Source organism: Chelonoidis abingdonii, chromosome 3 (assembly GCF_003597395.2).
Source record: "Chelonoidis abingdonii isolate Lonesome George chromosome 3, CheloAbing_2.0, whole genome shotgun sequence".
Classification (NCBI taxonomy): Eukaryota; Metazoa; Chordata; order Testudines; family Testudinidae; genus Chelonoidis; species Chelonoidis abingdonii.
Genome location: NC_133771.1, coordinates 11,692,090 through 11,700,253, shown reverse-complemented (window position 1 = coordinate 11,700,253; position 8,164 = coordinate 11,692,090).

Here is an 8,164-nt window from a genome sequence, read left to right as displayed (position 1 = left end):
GCTCAGGGCTCCCCGCGGCTGCAGGCAACCCAGAGCCCTTTGAATCCCGGCCGTGGCTCCAGTAGATGGGCTGGGGCTGGGATTTAAAGGGCTCGGGCTCCCCTCAGCGGCAGGAGCTCTGGGCCCTTTAAATCCCTGCCCCAGCCCCACAAAGCTCCGGGTTCCCCTAGCCGCTGGAGCCCCGGGCCCTTTCATTTGCCCCTGACAACTCCCAGCCACCTCTTCAGCTGGGAACCCCTGGCTGATTTAAAATCAAGTATCACCTCCCCACTCCCAACCTTCCTTTTTGGCCCACTGCTGCTTTGGTTGGGGGCGGTGCGGGAGGTGGAAGGAGGGTTTGTTCCAAAGGCCCTGGGAGGTCCTTGGGGGGGGAGCGGGGGGTCCGCGGGGGGGGCAGGGGGATTTTGGCCCTCAGCTGTTTTCTTTGGAGTAATGTGGCCCTCACCGCTTTACGAGTTGTGCAGGCCTGAACTAACATGTAATAGGAATGCTTTTAGGATGTTTTTAATTTTTTTAAAAATAATCTAAATTTCTCAAGGAGACTAATGATAGAAACAGCCCCCTTGCCTCCCCTCAACACACACACACTTCAGCAAGATTATCTCAAACCAACTTCCTTTTATTGAAAGGACAGTAACAAAATGTATATGGTGATACAAAGCTCTCTTCTGGAATTTCTCCAGCTCACAAGGTTCTTTACAGCCCAAATAAACAGAATTTCAGGGTTTCGTTGAAGCAGGATACAAAGATTTTGGAAGCAAGAGGCTGTCTCCTACAGTCCCTAGACAATCAGTAAATAATTTGCCTGTACAAAGAAAAGAGAATCAGATTTGTGGATGTTTTTCCATAGAACAGGGCTAATATGAAGTTTGATTTCAAATCAAAAGGAAGAATTGTCCATTCACCCTGTGGTGGGTGAAGAGGTTCCTGGTTAACTCCAGCACAGGGAATTCATTTTCTCTACTGCAACATTCTGTTACAGAGTTTTAAGGAGGATAGTCATATGTATGGCTGCCAATAAAATCTATACTGCAGAAAACCACGACTCACATCCAGGTACAATTGTTCTCCAATACATACCTTGTGCAGAGCTGAAGCTAAAATGACAGATAATTACTTAAGTGATAAATCACTTATTTTTAAAGAATGAAAGAAAATTCCAACTGTCTCTGAAAGCTGACACCATTTGAGGGCTGGTCTACACTACGGGGAAAAATCGATCTTAGATACTCAACTTCAGCTACGTGAATAACGTAGCTGAAGTCGAATATCTAAGATCGGATTACTCACCCTTCCTCACCGCGCGGGATCGATGTCCATGGCTCCCCCTGTCGATTCTGGAACTCCGTTGGGGTTGGTGGAGTTCCGGAATCGATATAAGCGCGCTCGGGGATCGATATATCGCGTCTAGATGAGACACGATATATCGATCCCCGAGCAATCGATTGTTACCCGCCGATATGGTGGGTAGTGTAGACGTAGCCTGGGTTGCAGTTGCATATCAACAGCTGCTGGCATGGCCACTCTGGCCGAGTTCCCTGGCTCTCACTCTGCAGCCCCAAGGGGCTCCCAGCTTCACATCTCTTGCCCTAATCCTCCATCTTTAGTAGGTGGGAAAAATATCTCACCTTCCAAAGTGCTTCTCTTGGACCTGCCCTGCTGCAAAATTAATCTGACCATGCTAGGCGTCCTGTATAGTTTATGACAGATACTGCGCGAAACAGGAAGAGCAGGAATAGAAAGGCCTCCAGAGATATGGAATGTGGCCAAGCTAACTTTCCCTGGGAACCTTGCTGTTTAAAACATTAAAAAACCTACTGAATAGTGCTCACATTGTTGTCACCAAGATTTTTATAATTACTGTCCCCAGCCTTCAAAAAGGGTAGAAATCACAGGTGAATGTCTGTACATAGCTGCTGTAATGACTGATGGATTCATCAGCTCTCAAATGGCTTTAAATCTTTGGTGTATTGGTGCTGATTTAGTTATACTGAAGAGTGAGCACTTCTGATTACATGCAGGTGTCACCCGCTGGTCAGTGTGTTATTTGTTATGTGCCTGAGCTACAGAGAAGGAGAATCAGTTACACCCCCAGCCTGAGAGCATGGCCCCATAGTTCAAGCTGTAGAGACTTGTGCTTTACTCTACAGTACCCCCAATCTACAAGCTCACACCCATGAGCAACTCTTAATGCAGCTCCTCATCTGCTCTAGCATTTGCAGCTTCTGGACCCACATACACAGTAAGAAAGCCCAGTGAAAGGCTGCACTGTGCTAGTCTGTCTGCAATTTAATGAGTTTGTTAGTTTCCACTCAAATATTTTTCACACTGGCTTGGCAGGAAGGACCTTGTGTGATGACTAGTACACGTGTCTGGTTACAATATTCTGCTAGTTTTGAGTTAACTAGTTTGAAAATACTTCACCTTATTTAATTTTTTACCTTCCCTGCACACACACAAACTTACATCCAGCCTCAGGTGTCAGTAACCTCTAAACTCTTAGGCTTTTCTTTGTCATCAAGCTGTAGCTTTACAGTTTTAAATCCTTATAAATATTGAGTCTCTGCAGACAGCAGCCATTTTGTTCCCAGAATTTTACAGGTTCTAATGCCAGAAGGAACCCTTTGATTATCTAGTCTGACCTCTTGCCATAGACTTTCCCCAAGTTACCCCTGTATTGAGCCCAGTAACTTGTGTAACTGGATTATCTTCCAGAAAGCCATCCAGCCTTGATTTGAAGACACCAAGAGATGGAGAATAGGACATTTCCTATGGCAGTTTGTTCTAATGGTTAGTCACTCTCACTGTTAAAAATGTTAATCTTATTTCTAAATTCTCTGTCTTCAGCTTTCAGCCACTGGTTCTTGTTCTGCCTTCTCTGCTAGATTAAAGAGTCCTTGAGAACCTGGTATTATCTCCCTGTGAATGTACTTATACACTTTAATCAAGTCATTGGAGATGCCCACATACAATAATGATTCCTCACTGACAACTATTTTAGGTTTTACATGATATTATATGTGTGCTTCAATGAGGTTCTATGGTGCTAGGTTTCTAATCAGAACCTTGTGCTGCGATAAGTCCCTGTCAGGCTAAGTGGCCTATCATTACCCAGCTCATCCTACCTGCCCTTGTTACCTATTGGCAGAACATTAATTCTATTCTGGTCTTCTGGAATCTCCCCATCATTCCAGAATGTATTAAGAATCATAAGTGGAAGAGAGATCTTCTCAGACGATTATTTCAGGATATGGTAATAGAAGTTTTCATGTCTGCTGATTTCAAAATGTCTATCCCTAGTGGATGTTCTTTAACATCCTCCTTATTTTCCCATGCGTAGACAGTAGTCACCATCCTCTAGCAATATCAGTACTTCATCTTGCTTCTTTCCAAATACAGAAGAGCAATATTTAGTGAGCACATCTGCCTTTTTCTACCTCACTATTAACAATTTTATCACCACCTATGAACAGGCCTCTAGCATTGTTAGGATTTCTTTTTTTCCTGATATTTTTAAAAAATGCTTTCTTGTCCTTGGTACTGTGAGCCATGCATTCTTCCCTGATGTCCTTACTTCCCTTTTCATATAGCTAAACTTCATCACTTCTAATTTTAGATTGACTGGATTTGGATAGATTTTGATGATCTAAATCCACTGTTTCTCATTTGTTACAGATATTGTTTTATTTCTAATTGTTAACTTCACTTCCCCTGCAGACTGATATGGAGCAGACTGAGCCTCCGCACTCACTCCTCCAGACTTTGTTTTTCCTACTTGATTTCCCCATTTCAAAATATAAAAGCCATGTGGACAATGGGGTGTTTGGACCCTCTCCTCTGCCCATATATGAAGCTTTGGCAGCATATCGAGGCTGTAAAAGGACTATAAAGACACTTGGGGAGATTCTCCCAAAGTGTGAGCAGCATATGGCTGTCATAATAGGGCTATGCAGTCCCTGCTGTGAGCACTGGAGCTGGAGTGGTGCTGGAGACGATGCTGGAGGCTGTCAGGTCTCGAGGGAAATCTCTGTAGCACTGAGCACTGCAGAGAATCTGGGCTGCTCCAGGCTGTAGAGTGTCCCACAGGCAGCCTGGGTAAGACTGCTGTAAGTAAGAGCAGCCAGAGGAGTGGTTCTCACATATGGTGGGGGCACTCAAGTCCCTACCTGGCCTAGAATGTGGACAGCACAGATGTGGCTTAAAGCCTCCTTGGGCTCTGGGCTGAGCCACGTGTGCTGAGCCTTCAAGAGTATTAAGTAACTTGGATGTAAGAAGGAGAGGAACAGGTATTTCTGTTCATACTGCAGTGTCTGCCTTGGAATGCTGAACTTACCTTTTACAGCAAAAGTACCCATTTGGAGTGCATCTTCCAATGCGTCTCATTCTAGGAGAACATCTCCCAAAGGAACAAAAACCCCCTTGTAATCTACATCTCACGGTGAGAATCTGAGCCTTGGAGAATTGTGTAGAAAGAAAAAGGGTTATCATCAGTCTGCAGAGCAGGGTTAAAAAGGACTGTGATTGGAGGATGACAGGCATTTAAGCCCATAAGAATGGCCATACTGGGTCAGACCAAAGATCCATCTAGCCCGCTATCGTATCTTCCGACAGTGGCCAATGCCAGGTGCTGCAGGGGGAATGAACAGAACAGGCAATAATCAAGTGATCCATCCTCTGTCATCTATTCCCAGCTTCTGGCAAACAGAAGCTAGGGGCAGAATCCCTGCTCATCCTGGCTAATAGCCGTTGATGGACCTATCCTCCATGAACTTATCTTCTATCTGTTCTATCTATCTTTCCTATTCACTTCCACCTGGCTAAGACAGACCAATTATCTTTAAGTGAAAAAACTTGTCACAGCTTTAGTACCACTCCTTAAATGGGTGTAATTCTGTGAACATTCCATTGCTGACTTTAAGAAGAGAACAGAGTGAGTTAATTAAACAGGGGTGCTGGCTTTCGGGCTGCAGAGTTCAGAACTGTAGCTCTGAGCATGGACATCCTCTGCTGCCCCCTGCCTTTAAGTGATGGAAAGCAAGTAACTGCCCACATCTCTACCTTCTTTTAGTGGCTACTGCTGTGGGTGTGATTCCCTCAGGCTCTGACCATGATGTGCCAGACAGTATCATCGATGCAATTTGGCTAATTAGGGTCGAACTGGCTCAGACCTAGGTTGCATGACTACAACTGCTTGAAAGAGAAGGGCTTGAAAAAGCCCCTTCTGGTATGAACGCCTGCCTGTCTGGAGAGTGGGCAGATTTTTTTCTGAAGACTCACTCAGGACTAGTTTCTTGATGACCAGTTGCCACTCTTTGGTTATACCTGAAGGACCTGTTATTTTGAAAATGCCACCCTAATGTGCACAGCCAAAGCTTGTAGAATATTTAGGTTAGACCATTTTTAATTGGAGGTTGTTGGACAATCAAAAAGGATCCATTGTCATCGCTGCAACGCTGTTCCACCCTGATGATATTATTTCTAGGAAATCAGCCAATCACATAGTAGTGACAGGCTCTGAGGGGGAGTGGGGTTAAGACTCTGAGATGAGAAGCTGTAATTTTATAGACCTGGGTTCTGTTACCAGCTTTGTAACCTCTCAGTGGGACATGAGGCCTGACTTTATCATACAGACTGTGAAGGCACAGAACTACAAACACTAGTGAGCAGCAGAATTTACATCTTAAGTTACAGTCTTCTGCCTCCCAGCCCTATGCACCTTCTCCTAGACCAAAGGCATATTGAATGGGGTTGACATGAGTTCATTTTGTCTGCATCCCATCCACTTGTGTGATTCCCTGTTTGAGGAAGAGTACGTGCTGTGCGCGTAGATTGAGGAGTGATTTAAGCAGCAAGCCTCAGAAAGATCTGAGGAAAACATTATGGGAATTCCCTTCCTTCCCTCAGTCATCATAATTTAGTCAAATCTCAGGGAGTTTTACTGAGGGCAGCAAAGACACCTCCCTGACCACAGAATAATTCCTTTCTAATGTCACGTATTGTCTGCAAACTGAAGACATGCTAGAACTCGTAAGAAAAATGTCAAAAACATGTTTTTACTAGAAATGGTTAGATAATGTTAGTATAGGGTCCCATACATCCCTCTGTATTATCCCTTGTTTTCATTTACTTCTTACCTAGCACACCCTGGTGCACCAGAAAGACAACAGCAAAGAGCAGATAAATGATCTTCATGGCTGAAGGTGGGCCAGGAACGCAGAGTCACTGGAGAGAAGAGACACCAAGACAGAGAGGAGACTGAGTCCCTATTTTTATAGGTTATGGGAAAATACTGATCTCTAGAAATATTATTTTAATCAAAATGACATTTATGTATTCTGTAATCTGTTAATAATACTGATTGTTATCTATACAAGGAGGATTTCAGAGAAATACAATTGTGAGGCAAAATACATTTTACAAATGTGTTTTGTAACTAATTTCAGTTTTCCTATGTCTTAAATTAGGTTTTTTGTGGTAATCTCTTTTTCTTTAGCCAAAATACAGATTGGAGAATTATTTCACATTCACATTTTATAATCACCAAGATAGAATTGAAAGCAGTTCAGTAATTACAGAGAGTAAAATAAAGGTGATTGAATTTTCATGTTTATGAAATTTCTAACAATGAATTCATGATGTGATGTTATGATTTACCAAGAAATAACAGGTCACATTAAGTCATCCAAGTCCTCATCAGTCTTGTTACACAGGCAAATTTTACCCTTGTTCTGTACTATGCTGGGCAGGTGACTTTGGTTCCAACATGGAAGTATGAAGACTTTAATGCATTTCTAAGCAAAGATGTTCATCAGTGGAATTAAGGGAGCACCTGTGGCAGTTCTAACAAACGGCTGTAAAGTTACAATTCAGAAAATCAGATAAGTTACTGAAGCACTAAGAATAACAATTCAATTAGTTATCACTCATTAAAGCACAAACACATAATGCAGATACTGATTTAAACTATTCCAATTTCTCCAGAATTTTACCAGTATTCTAAGTTCTTAGGCTACATGAACTAAATATTCTAGGATAACTTAATATTCAAATAGCTTACCAGCCAATTAAATCTACTTCTGCCTCTCATAAAAGAAGTGGACAATTTCTCTCAAACACAAACTCCATATGATTTCTAGGCTACATTCAGAAACACTCAAGGTTTCTCTCAGTTATCTTCTATGGACGAGACATTTCCATTTACAAATATTTTTCAACTTTAACTTTCATAATCATATACTTAGCAACTCTAATTTCTAGACAACTAAGTATCATTTTATTAGCAAAATACAAGTATACATCAAATAGTTTATTACAGCACAATCCTGTTCATACAATATCCAGAATTTTGGACAACTGGCCATTTGGACTAACAAATGTGTCAGAGAATTTAGTGCTAGAAGCAAGGGGGAACAAGAAGAGGAGGTGGCAGGGGTAGGACAAGCTGTGCTTCGCCCCTGAATGCTGCGGCGTGATGGCTGTCCCCAGAATGCTGCATGGACAGAGCCCAAAAAGAGAGGCAGAGAGGAGGGTGGAGGAGAGAAAAGGGGAAGGAACAACAGAGGAGATAGGGAAGGATGGGGGAGAAGCTGCACGAGATGGGAGCCTTGCTGCTTGAGCATTTCCCAGCACTGACATCCCTGGGGGAGTGAGTTGACCCTAACCCCTCACTGTTTCTACTGGTGCTTGTGGATGCCAGGGCTGTCAGTGTCAGGATGATCTCAAGAAGTAACAAAGAGCCTCCTGTCTCCTGTGATTCCCCACTCCTTTTATTACCTTCCCTTTCTCTCTCCTCTACATCTCTTTTTTCCTCTCCTTCCTGCCCTGTCTCTTTCCCTTTACTCCTCACATGTGTCTCCCTTTGTCCTTTCTCGCCTTGAACACTTCTCCTTTCAATATTCACCTTAACCCCCTTCATCTGTTTCTTTCTTCTTTGCTTTTAATCACTCTCCCCACCTTTTCTCCTTGTCCTCATCTCTAACTCTGGAAATCCTCCAAAATCGCAGCACCCACAGTCCTAAGCTTAGTTCAACAGTGGGTGATTAACTAACACAGCACTACAGGGAGTGAGACACACACTGGGCATTCGGAAAACTAGGATTGCTGGATATAGGGAATTCGGATAAGTAGAATTATCGTGAAGTTGTTTTTAACTCAAGTCATTTTA